General features: G+C 47.1%; 1 protein-coding gene across 5 annotated transcripts in view; it reads right to left on the bottom strand.

Annotated features, from left to right (window-relative positions):
- GREB1L (GREB1 like retinoic acid receptor coactivator) overlaps positions 1 to 13,361 on the bottom strand; it is a 1,340,557-nt gene that overhangs the window by 529,977 nt on the left and 797,219 nt on the right. For all 5 annotated transcript variants that reach the window (XM_069620882.1, XM_069620883.1, XM_069620885.1 and 2 more), the window contains exon 3: positions 4,174 to 4,275. The gene's annotated coding sequence lies outside the window, so the exon portion shown is untranslated. The remainder of the gene's footprint in view (positions 1 to 4,173; positions 4,276 to 13,361) is intronic.

The following is a 13,361-nucleotide window of genomic DNA, read 5'->3' as shown; positions in this document are numbered from 1 at the left end:
TCCCCTTTTCTCACTCTTCCCGATGTTATGTGCCCATCTGTGATAGTGAACCCACAATAAAATACAGGGGTGAGGAGAGTGCTCAAAACACTTCTGTTTTTCTACATAAACTGTGCAATTTTATACTGTGTGTAATGTGCTCAAATACTTTTTCTAAACTAGTAGAAATATATATATGTGTTCACTATATCAGTGTGATGTATTTTTCTATAGATACCTCTGTGTCAGCCTACTATTACCCCTTCCTGGGATTCCACCCTTGTCGCTCAGTCATGCTGCTATCCATTAAGAGAGGTGTGCCTTTCCTTTTTGGTGTGTTAATCCGCCTCCCAAGAGTTCGTGGTTTTACAGCCCTCAACAAGGGGTTGTAGAAAAACTTCCTTAACAGAGCACTACCCAATATTTTGTTATAGCTTTCCTGTAATTATGCAGCATACATGAAGGTTACTGTGTTTTGGCTCATTTTGGTGTAAATCATTAAAAAGAGGCAGAACAAAAATGTATACACAAGGAGACAATTCAACATCCGAAATGACTGGTAAACACGTATGTAATTATAACATTGCCACAACACACTTTGACATTTCCAGTTAACCCCTTAAAGGCTGTGTTAGAGGCAGTCAGCGGACCCCTGAACAAGCAGGAGCAGCAGTGAGAGGTACGTTGTTCGTCATGCCCCATTCATCCTCACGCCTTGGACGCCCGTAGCCCTTGCCCAGCCCAGGGATTCCCACCATCCATCCCACAGATGCCGATCTTTCTCCCCACCTGCAAGCTAGTCAGCACAAGCAGGGCCAGAGGGCCTCGTTTAAGAAAAAAACAAGAAAGAGGCATGGGGTAGGAAGCCCTCTGCAACTGGTTAGATTTGGCCAATCCTGGCCAAGAAAGTGGAATATCCGCAGGACGCCGGAAATGTGGGTTATTCAGGTGATGGCTGTAGATATACCAGGGGTGGTCAAAGGCCACGACCGAGGAATGGTTCAATTTGCATGGCGACAGGCCCTGCCCAGTGGGGACACAGGGGTCTGGAAGAAGCCTGTGGCATATGGACCATTGAGCATGGCGACTGTCCATACACAAAGGGCACATTTTTGCCCAGGGAATGTCCACTAGGTAAGGCTTCAGGCCACACCGCATGGGAAGAGGGCACCTACGCCAAAGCCAAATGGGCATGGCCTGAGGCCATGCCCAGTCGGTACATTTCCCTGGGCACATTTCCCTGGGCAAAGTGGTGGGGGGATGGTCTTGAATGCCCACTGAACAAGTCCACATGGTACAGTAGGTTATTAGCATGTTGTGCCAAGGTCGCCATAAAAAAAACCCTCAGACGCCGTCTGTCAGTCCAAGGGTGTTTATTTTCCAATATTTCCAATACAGACAGAGTGGCTGTTGGTTTGTGTTAAAGACCTTTAGGATCTAGCAGGTTCTTAGGGAAGTATGGTGCTAGGACCTGTCCCTCGCTGATTCATCTCCCTCGGGCTTCCACCACGATATCCCAGATGTCCTTGATCCGTTTAGTGCTGCTAGGGCAAGGTACCCTCTACTTTCTGGTTTTCTTCCAGTGACTATTGGTGGTTTCCCTGATTCGATGGCTGATTTACACCCTCAGGCCTTCTAATTTTCCCTGACCTAATCCTGCTTAGTGTTGTAAGGTAGTTAGGGTGGTGCCTCCTTCCACACTTCACAGACTTATCACACATGTATGGTATCACCTGACCCTAGCCTACAGCCCCCCCACTCCCCCCGCACACAATCTGGTACCTGAAATTGGGTTAGGCATTGGCTAGCTTGCACTCATGACAAAGCCTGTCTGACACATTGTCACAAAATGTAATGACTTTTTTTTAATTCGGTTTAACTATTTTGATTTAAAAGAGCGTTATCACTGCAGTACAAAACAAACTCCACAAAATGTGCATTTTCAGGTTAGTGAAATAACCATACCTGGCCAACCACCATGTACTGCGCAAAATAACCACACATGATATTGCAAACATCCATGTACTCAACGTTCCAACAAAACATGAAGACCAACGAGAGCCAAGAAAAAACGGTTTCACCACGGACCAGTGAAGTGCACTTTGAATTTCATTTTAGGTCCAACACTAAACAAAGCCCCAATGTACTCCACGGATTATTTTCAAGTGCCTTTTTTCTAAGTCAATCCACAGTACTTGAGACATGAGTCCATTATATTGTTCTTGTATTTGTTTTGCAATGCAACCATCACGTTCCTATTCAAGATGTTAAAGGATGTATATAGAATTCGGTTTACTGATGCTTCCAAGCCATATAATGATCCAATACATTAATAGTATACAGAAAGTTTACTTTAACATGGTATATGAGAACTTTCCGTAACCAATCTGATTAAAGAAGATTAATTGTTATTTTCAATATTCTCCAACTTTACAAGCATAGAATTGAGTATTTGGCAATCTAGTTGTACATGCTCAACAGAAACCGGCTCAAGATTTGAATAAAGGCGAAACGACTTGGTTACAGATCACACATAGGCACGCGCGCGCCCACCTCTTCAACACATCCCTCCTGCACCTAAAGTGCCACCCCACCAGTTTCAGCAACACCTACCAGCCTGCGTGACACTCCCATGTCCCTGTGGTGGTCTGCCGCCCTCTAATAGCGCCCCAATGAACTTCCACCCTCATTCCCTAACTCTCGCAATCCGTGCCTCGCGCTCCTCTACCCTATCCTACCCCGGGCCAATAGGTAAATCATACCAAAGACCGCCGTTACCTGTACAAACCACCTTTTGACACAGCCTCAGTGACCCTCCTCTCAGCGCTCTTGACCCGCCACTTCCTCAAGAAGCCGTCCCTCTTTGCAACAGTTACCTTCACAATCATCGCCCACATGCTCTCCCTTTCCCCTTCCTTAGAACGTGTCGCCTTTGGTAGTGCAAAATGCTGTTAGTCTCTAACACCACTCTGGCTCAAAGTCGGTATCTCGGGTAGGAGCCAGCATACATTGTGTGTCTCCCTTCCAACACATCTCTGCAACGTCTGGCTGCACAATGTAAACAGTGTTCAAATGGAGTCACACCTGCAGCGCAGCTTTTGGCAGCTGCCAATGAGCAATCACTGCTGTCAATAAGGGGGCCTGGTGAGATTAAATGTAGCACTGTTTGAAAATTGAGTTTATACAATAACAGCGGAAGCGGGTATGGTGGAGAGGGCTCAGAGATTAGAACTCCCACACGACTGGCTGAGAGGGGGCAAACTTGCAAAAGAAATAATGGTATTTTAGTTTTAGTCAGAGGTAAACGTTAGATAGCAAAAGTGCAATATGAGCAGGGTAACTCAGACTTCCCCCTGCTGCAAATCTAAGGAAACAACCTGCGTTGAGCGGACCCAGGAAGTTCTGCACAGGTCCCGCGCGTGGAGACAGCACATACATAAACACACTTCCCTAGTCTAGATACATACCAAACGCTGTATAGCGGTGTAAGGATCTGTTGTGAGAGACCCCGCTATAATGTGCGTGTATTTCCAAGAGTGAAATGAGTTAACATAGACCCGCAGAATCGATCTAAAATTAGAAAAATCGCGCACCAGTCTGCAAAACTGCCACACAGATGTCGTCCTAACTTGTCCTATCTTATTGAGACCCCGCTTTAGGATGGGGGAGGGTGGGAAAGGGCAGGAACAGAAAGGTGGTACATGTTGGTACAATTTAAACCAAATAATCCCAATACTTAAAACGCAATATTTTAGCTTAACCAGCCGACGTTATTGCAATATCGGTTCTCTTCAATCACAATTAAGCACCGCTGGTATCTTTTGCGAAAACTCAAATTTAAAAAACATGATTATCGGTGCAGTTTAATCGAACGCTTTAGTTAAGGAAACCAGCACAATTACTATTGTTACAGCGCTGAAAAGAAGTCCTAACAAAACGGCCCCAACTACAACATTCGCTGCCTCCCAAAATCAAGTTTTGCACGTACAGAACCACACATTGACGGTTTACTGTATCCGAAAAATATCCCATTATTCCGATTACACTACCTTCAAATGAATAATACACGGAGGTGTTTGAAAAAGGCAAACTATCTTTAGAACAAAAACACAGAATTCCACAACGAGAACAAGTAAAAACTCGAAGCCAAGCCACCATATCTTCATAAAGGCCCGTTATAGGGGCAGTACCTACTGTGTTCTCGCTCGCGTTCAGTCCTCTTTACTTGGGAGATAATTACGCCATTAAGGGAGGCTGTGTGCGTGCTTCTGGAAGAGTGTTCCTGTCATACCACACCTGCAAAACAAAAAAAAAACAATCAAGTCAAATATAAATTCACGATTTCTACCCCCAAAATACCGTCCAACAGTTCAAAGCAAACGCAAATGGCTGCCCGCCATGTCCCACTCGCTAGGGCAAGTGAGTTTATCACAGCAGCAAGTGGAAGACAATTAGTCGTGAACAAGTATCGGCGAGTGTGCATTTACATTATGAAATGCTGCATTTTTAACGAGGTTTACCTTAAAAACAGTTCTTTCCCAGACCATGTTGTAAATCGAATGCACGAGTGATCTGTGCTAGCACAGAGATATGGGGGGGGGGAGGCTCTGGTGCAATTTATGGCCAGGAAAGACCAATCAATTTGGCACGGATGGTCTCACCCTACCCTTGAATTCTGACATTCTTGCCCGCAGATTACACTCCGCCTGGCCCGCTGCGCACACCCACCCACCGCAGCACCAGCCAGTGACCTCGCCCCCTCCCCCCCCCGCCCACCAGTAGCCGCAACTATGTATAGTGGAGTGCTAGCGGCGGCGTGAACTGTTCCCATGAGGTCCGCTGAATACCGCCTCATAGCCTCGTCTCATCGTCTTTCTCAAGCACACTTTGGCCGGCAAGCGAGCCCTTGTTTTGGGTTACACCTTCAGTCACCCATGGCCTTTAGGTCAAAATGTTCAGTCGTGATGCATGGGAAAACACAGCCGTAAGCACCACAAGATTCCAAGTGCCGCTGCTCGTTAGCTGAAAAGCCTGAGACCCCACACTGGGCCATTTGGTAGCTGTGGCGTGCCATGCATCTTTTTCATCAGATTAGCGCCGACACCATATTAACTCCACAGGCTACTTTGCTGCCAAGCAGGCCCATGTTATGTGCAACGCCTTCCTCCAGCTGTGCATGCTCGTTGCGACACACTTGTTAACTCCCAGTAACACTCCCAGAATTCAACGTCTCGCTGCCCGAATAGCAAGACACTTCCTCCAAGCACGTGCGCTCAGCAGCAACCGTGGAAATATATATGACAAGGTGAGCTTCCACAGCGGCTACTAGGTGGACGGGTTCTGCTTCTGCTCGTACACGACCACAACTGTGCAACATTGGAAATGTCAGCATGAGAAGCGCCTGCTCTGGAAGCAGGCCATGCGATCCTGGAGCATAGCATATGCCATGCGTTCCATTCATTTGGCGACCCCACCCCTTTATCAGATGGCCAGGCCCGGCAGCTGAAGTGTAAAGCAGACTGTGGCTCACTTGCAAACATACACATTGGTCTTTTGGGGGCGAAGGTACAAGGCAGCCTTTTGCGTGACATTCTAGGGCTGGGACTTGTGTGGGGATTTGAGTTACAGAGGCTAAATCCAATACCGTACATGTAAGGGGCCCGTTGGGGGATTCCATTCCCGGCCTCCCCGTGCCATGCTTTTATGTGACAATGTATTGAAAGGGCTAAACAGCGTCTTTGACGTATGTAAATGGCTATTTGAATCTGAAAGAGGGGCCTCCTTGCACCGCTCCCCACCAGCGAAGTTCTCCTGTAAAGCCTATTGTTTCAAGTTTGGAGGCCCAACTCTGCATTAAAATGAACAGCCGCTGGCACTTTTCTGCAGGGTTTTCTGGTACCTCCAGAAATGAGAAGGGAGCCGTACAGGGCGCCTCAGAGCGAGGCGGGCTTTTCATTGAAACCTAGCGAGGGCATTTCAATTCGTCGGCACCGCGCGTCACTCACTTGCAATTTAACAAACATATAACATAGGCGCTTCCAAAATAGGAGTTTTTTTTTTTTACTCGTTCCAGAAATGGCAGGCATTGTGTACAGGGCTGGTGCTTTTAAGATTGACTCCAGGCCACAGTTAAAACGCACATCAGCATATGGGGTTGAAATAACAGCGTCCTGTGCCTGCTGCTCCTAGCCCTAGAGAAAAGTTATATCGGCGCTCAAGAAAGAGGACCCTGTTCCAGAGAGCCCACATTACAGCATTTCTAGACCCATCCGTGCTTTGCAATGGCTGCGAGAATACAGTATACAATGGCTTATCTCCCTCAAGCTCGGTGGCAAACAAAGCACTTTGGACTACTGGCCGGAGCCAAGGCCGACCGCCGCCAAGCCCACGCGAAGGCGGGCAATACCAACACATATGAGAAGGTCACACCTGGACAACTAACTGCCTCATCCTTAACACCAATACTTTGCAACTCTCCACGCTTATTCCATTTTCTGAACCTGGGAGAATACCCCCGCCCCCCAAAAACCACGGTAACTGTATGGATTTAAAATTACCATAAAGCAACCTGCAATGCCATTTCCTTACCTCCTACTGCAAGTGACAACAAAATAGACATCCAACCACCGCACGATAGCAGAAATCTGGATCAAAGCGCCTGCGCCCGGCCGCCGCCGCCATGCACCTCCCCCGCCTCGGGGTGCTTCTGCTGCCTCGCGTCCACCGCACGCCCCACGAGCATTACAGATGGCCGGGAAGGTCACAGTGCACGACTGATAGCATCCACTTGGAAACCAGCGAGAGGAAACGCGGCCGGTAATCCAACCCCGGGTTACAAATGAGGATGATCACACTTCACCTGCCAGTGCTGACATTATGTGTGGGCGCCTCTCATTAGTCGGGGAGGGCAGGCCTCTGCCCTGAGCGGACCCTCCCGCTTGCTGCACGCCCCCGGGCCTTTGTCATGGGCAGCCCCTTTCATGCATTATCTACACCCAGGGAGAGGGTGAACTGTGAATGGGGCCTTTAATCAGCTTAATATCGCGGAGGGTCTACTCGCCAGCCACTCAGCTCCCCCCACTTCGCAGGGCGGAGTAAAGGCCGAGGAGCGAGCGAGGCCAAACGCACCCTGTACCGCCAACCAGAACCAGTTCCATGTGGCGAAGGGCCGCTGGATCCTGCCAAGGGCCGCTACCTGCCTCTCCGTGCGGGGAGCCGGGGACTCCGCCACAACCACAGAGGCAGGAGAGGCGGAAGCTAAAAAGCGTAGGACGTCGCATCAAAGCAAGCGTGGAAGCATGTACACAGAGGATGTTGCGAGAAGGAAAAAAGGGACCACGCGTGTTTATTATGAACCCTGTACGAGGAACGTCCCCACGCTGCATGAAGAGCGATTCTGGGTGTCAATGGTGGCGCCCCCGGCAGCACCGCAGATGGCCGGCAAGGTCACAGGGAACAATGGCGAGGCTCGGCCCCCAGGAGCAGGGGGGTTTCCTACTCACCGAGTCCACTTTAATGACACCATGGAGGGAGGAGGAGCGTGCATCGCGAGGTAGCGTAAAGTAATGTTCATTCTTCCCTTAGTGTAAAAACAAAAAAACATTACATCACACACACATACATACCAATCGTTTAAGCAGCAGTCAGTCTTGAGCAAAATTCGACTCTGGGAATAGTGGAGACGCCGGGATTACATACCACGTAAATAGGCTCCAAGGACATGTGAACTCCAGTAGCTTATTTAGTTGGTGTTCTAAAACGAATCCAAATATTAGCAATACTCCTTGTGTGATTATTTTCATTGTCAAAGCGGCAACATTGTAAATATGAATATGGTAAAGTATGGCGCAACACGTTTGTCTTGTAATCAAGACAACGCACGTTCGAATCCCGACCCAGTGTCTAGAAACCATTCGCTGGTATTAAGCGCATTAAAAAAGAACAATTATAATTATATATGGTCTGTAAACCATCCACTGATTTTCGCACCGAGCACGTTTTGAGAAGTCACACTCCAAGGTACTCTGCGCTTTAGGTGGTTGGACCTCCCCTACATAACTTCCTAAATAGTGTCTTGACCAGAACAAAAAGAGCAGCGAGGCAACCACGCAGGCGGATTTACCCGCATGACGATGCATCTGAATGGGAAGTTCAAGGTGGAGCAGCATGGCAAATATTAGAGGAGCTTCCCATCGAACCCTGGGCAAGCTGCTACCTCTGAAAGCCAGAATCAAATAAAGTAGGGGTACGTAACCTCCCTCCCCAAAGGATTGCGCCCTTCGGCAAGGCAGCAGGCGCGCGTTCAAGAAGCTACCACTCTCAATCAGTCTGCAGCCACTCTAACCGATTCCGTGATCATTTCAAGCTTTACACATGGGACGACATTCAGCGTCCGATGCTTGGCATGTCCGATATACCTCCAGCCCCCTCTCGGATTATTCCCATAAAAAGCAATGTCTAAATGTTTAGTTACCCTAGAAAGCCGCGGGTCCCCTCAGCCTCGCTCATTTCCTTCTGTACTGTTCCTTCCAACACTGGCTGGTTTGCGCCTGTCCCCCCCCCCCCCCCGGCGGCGCTCTGCCTCCTCCCCCAACCTGCCCACCGTCTTTTCTTATTTCGTCCATTTGCTTCCCCCCAGCAGTTCACTTGAGGCCCATCCATCTTCCAATGCCCAGAGTGACAGATGCTTCAAGGAGCGGATTCGAATTGGCCCAGGCTAACAAAAGATAACATGTCCGCCAGGACACTGTAAGAAATGCGGCTGCAGCTCCGACGAAGAGGGCTCCTATCGGTCCTAACAGGACCATAAACTTCACCCATTGGAAGAGGAGATACAAACAGAACAAAGGCGGCGGGGGATGAATCTTTAGGGGGAACAAAGTTACAAAAACAAAGCCTCAACAGTTATATATTGGGTAGAATTTAGAGACACGCCAAGCACGCACAGAAACAAACATCACCTTTCCTTTACAAGAACTTCTCAACAGATGCTACAATACCCCAAAGACCCAGCTGCCAATGGCAACAATGTTAATGTTAAAGGATATTTGTACCGTGCACTATCACCACCAGAGTGGTCCTCTGGCGGCTCTGAAAGAGGGGGCGAGGGGGGGTTAGTGGGATGAAGCTGGAAAAGTGCAAGAGAGCAGTGATGTGCTGTTGGCGGCCTCAGCCCGGCGGGTCCGTTGGCTGGGCCTGGGGTGTTTGCGGCCGGTAGTCGTCGTGTACTGTTGTGTGAGTCTATGCGTTATTTTTTTGTTTTGTTGTTGCAATGTAGTGAAGTTTCTGCGGTTTGTTGTGCTGCAGGTTCGTGGTTGTGTTTGGTTTGGAGTTTGAAAGGTGTATGCAGAGAGGGAAATTGTTAGTGCAATTGGTTAGTTGGCACCTTTATCCTGAAATTCAGGTGCTGGGCTTCTGTAATTTCCCAGGTCGGGTTCGGGAGCGCCCCTGCGCCTCTGTCCTGATCTGGGTCAGTCCGGCCTTGTAGGTCCCTTTCACATCTTGCCCCTTCATCCCCCAGCCTCCCTCGCAGCCCTCCCTGTCTTCCCTTCCCGTTCCTTCTGCTAGTGCACCTGCCAATGTTCACAGCTCAGATAGTGTGGTGATTATCAATATCCCGACAGTTCCACCGGACTGTGGTACCTGGTGGGTGGGGTCTGTAATATGACAAGGGTTTCACCGGGCACTTTTTTTTTCCTCTGGTGGGAATTCCAAATCATTTCTGCTGGATGCAGTTTCTATATATTGAAGTTTAAAGACTTTACTGTACCACTATCAAGGGCAAAGCAGTTGCTTCCAGTTGTTCCTTGCAACTGGATATTTGTGTCCAACTGTGTCTATCCTTTTCAGATTGCATTTTTAGTCAAGAAAGCTGCATCTTTTGCTCCATTGTAGTCCAATGTCCAAAAACCCATGGGGGGGCGAGGCGGGCTAGGTAACTGCAATCTCCAATGGAGGATCTCTTAGACGATAAAGGAGGCGTTGAGCATTGAGATACAACAACGCGAGGGCTCCCATAGGACACACTTGTGGGGAAACGTTTGATTAATCCAATTCATGGCATTCGGAAAGAACATGAGTGGTAGGTCTTCATCTCCCATCCTCGCAGTGAAACATCATAAAACACCATCGTGAAGACCTCACTGACCTATGTACATCTACAAAGGGCTTACAGCTTGGACCTGACTGGCAAGCAATGGAGCACTGTGCAGGTGCATGAACAGATTGGGGAGAGTGCAAATCTAAGTGGTACAATTCCAGCAGTACAGGAGAGGGCTGGGCGTTTGTGTAATTGATGGGTGGCGATGAATGAGTTTGTATAAAATAGGTGCACACCCCGAAATTAATCTTTTGTCCCACAATATTCCTGACGCCCTGTTTTCCCATCTGGTTTCTAATTCTAGATTAATTGTTGCCCCTCCATTTTCCTCCATGATGTTACATTGTTTTCTCGCTGTAGCCACTGTTACCCTAAATTAAGCTGTTACCCCCTGTACAATTCCCGCCTTGCATTCTACACTGTTTGCCACACTGTACCAATTTCCCACCCATTGCTACCCAAATGCATCTTGCCCTCCAGTGCAATGCTCTAATTGGCTTACCCCGCTGCCTCAATTGTTGCCCTTGGTACCAATTCTTGATCCACTATATTAACTGCTGTCCTAGATTCATTTCTGGCCCACTATATTCTTGGGTTTCTGGCTCATCCTAAATAAACCCCCTCCCTTACTGTCATGCCTCATCCCAGGCCCATGCTCACAATCTTCCCCATTCTATCTCCCTGCCCGGTCGTCTAGGTTGAAAGTTACCCCAAATGATGCCTGCTCCCTGGTCATCTCGATTAACTACTTGCCTCAGTCACTACGGCTCCCGGGCATCCAGATGAACAGTATTCCCCACTGTGCTACTCCCCTCAAATTCCATGATATGTTGAGCTCCCCTCCTGTGCATTGTTGCCTGCTAGCCTTTCTTGGCTCCCTGACTGACTGGTCCCTCAAAGGTAAGCCAATAGACCAGTAATCCCGTGAGCCATCACAATAACTTACTTTGCAGAGCTCCCAAATGCATACGGGCCCACCACAGAGCAAGACCACATCATGCACAAATAATGGAAATATGCAGGGTTACAGCAGTAGAGAGTTAGGAAAGCTGGATGAGTGCTTCAAGATACCAATAAATTGACGAGAAAGAGTGGCTTTGGTTCTAACAACCGTCCTAATAAACAAACAGTCCTCTCAAAATACTTCAGACAACTTCACACACCGGAAACAGATGATCCACTCACACCGCTAGCCATCAACTCAACGCAAAGTAGACTGTTATAACAACAACAAAAAAGGAACCAGAATCAAATACCCTCAACCTCACTTATCAGACTTCTCACCAAACAGAAAAACAACTAGAAAATCTCACTCCAGAAGTCAACACAGATTACACCGTTTATCAAAAAACAGCACCACTCCAGAAATCTTGTCTGGCCCAAGCCAACCAACCAGACCCCAAGAAAAACCTGTTCAACCTTTTTGAATGCAATGCCCCACGGGTTTCAGAACCCTACTCCCCACAAGGAAGCAACATGGAACATTTTTCATTCAACACAAGGGAGGCTCAAAGAAAATGTAAGAAGTGGATGCACCCTTATCAACGGCCACTCAATGGCCATACTCTACTCTTAAATCTATGATCTCATTATGACAAACTGACTTCTGCCATTCAACGGTGCATGGGTGAGTAGAGGCTAAAGACCCTGTTCAGTTCTCACAACTCTACAAACCAATAGTGAAGCCAATCAAAGGTAAAACCGACACAGTTAAGAACTATACTTCCTTCACCTTTTGTGGTTAAAAAACCACCCCTGTAAAAATAAATAAATAAATATCAAGATGCAGCAAGACGGGTAATGAGACAGGGGAAGAAAAGGTATTAAAAAATGATTAAGTTCTTGAATTGCTAAATAGGATTAATTTGACCTGGCCAGTCTAGTCTCTAGGGCCCAAAAATGGACGAGGTGGTGGCCAACAGGCAATGCCAACTCTGCAGTGTCTTGGTGGTGCGACAACACCGGACCATGCTTCTCAGTGCTGTTCGGCCATTCGATTCGGTTCAAAATGCAGCAGCCGCAGTAGTCCAGTAGCCAACAGGCACTGAGGTGGAGACAATCAGAAGGAGGCTGTAGATTGACGTGTTACTTGGTGAGATTGTGGAGATCAGTAGAAATATGGGTGTAGAGGAGCACTCCTGTTTCAATCTAGTTTGCGTTGAATGCTCAAGGAAATTATACAGTTTCTGAATACAAGCTCAGGTGCTAGCGGAGACTGATTCTGGGCTACAGAATCCAATCTAAGCATACAAAATAAACAGGGTCACTCTACACGGGAGTGACCTATTCTCCGTGCACACTCTTGTGCATGTAACCATGCAAATTAAGACGTACTTTTCAATTTTGATGGACTCGTTAATATTCAAGACTTTTTGTATTAGTTTTTTAATATTTCAAAAATAAAGTGAATTACCAAAACGGAATTTATATCTTACTCGCAATTAATTTAGCATTGCAAATTCTTGTGTACATAACTTCATTACTTACATAAATAAACATTACTTTCAAGGGATTAAACTTTCCCAGTGTGATTTTTTTACACATGCATACAAAATGCGATGGTGGAATTAGTCACTCAAATTTACATAATTAATCCACAATTTCCTATTCCCTGTCTTTTACAGATGGGGTAGTCCAAATGTGTGGCTTCGTTTCTTTCAATTTGATTGCATTTGTGTTGGTTTTTAATGCACAACGCGTTTCAGGCTCTTCTAGCCCTTCATCAGGTGCGACTTATTCACAAGTTCCAATAAATCAATTTCTGTAATTTAAATAGAAAAAAGTTCTAGTAAGTGTCATAGTTCACTCAGTGTTTCAGAATACTTATTGCGTATTTCTCAAAAATGTTAATTGAAAGTACCTCTGACCTTCAGTTTTCACTGATACAGAAAATCCAGTGTTCCTCCAAACACCTTCCACACTTGGCCGGAAGATTTTTAGTGATTTGTATTTCTTTAGCGTGCAGCGAACAGTCTCTTTGTTAGATCTGTTGAGAAAACAATTGGAAATTGTTTTCACTACATATAGTCTTTTTTCTGAGGCGTTTTGATGCGGGTTATGCACCGGGATCAGTCGCTTGGGAAAAATCGCTGTATCCCAGTATCATAACCCTGATTGTTTACATTTTCTGGAAGAGTAGAAGTTAATGTGCATTTGAATCATGTGCTCACCTTCGTCCTAGAGTTCCAGTGCCGTGCATATTCCCGTTGTTGTACCGGGGTCGCCGTCTTGTGTTGAATACGACTGATCTTTCGCTCGTCTCCTTTTCCTTTGCTCCTCTGGC

Source organism: Ambystoma mexicanum, chromosome 5q (assembly GCF_040938575.1).
Source record: "Ambystoma mexicanum isolate Mex_15411 chromosome 5q, UKY_AmexF1_1, whole genome shotgun sequence".
In the NCBI taxonomy this organism is placed as follows: Eukaryota; Metazoa; Chordata; class Amphibia; order Caudata; family Ambystomatidae; genus Ambystoma; species Ambystoma mexicanum.
Note: the sequence above shows the minus strand (reverse complement) of the source record. Positions and strands in the feature narration are given on the sequence as shown.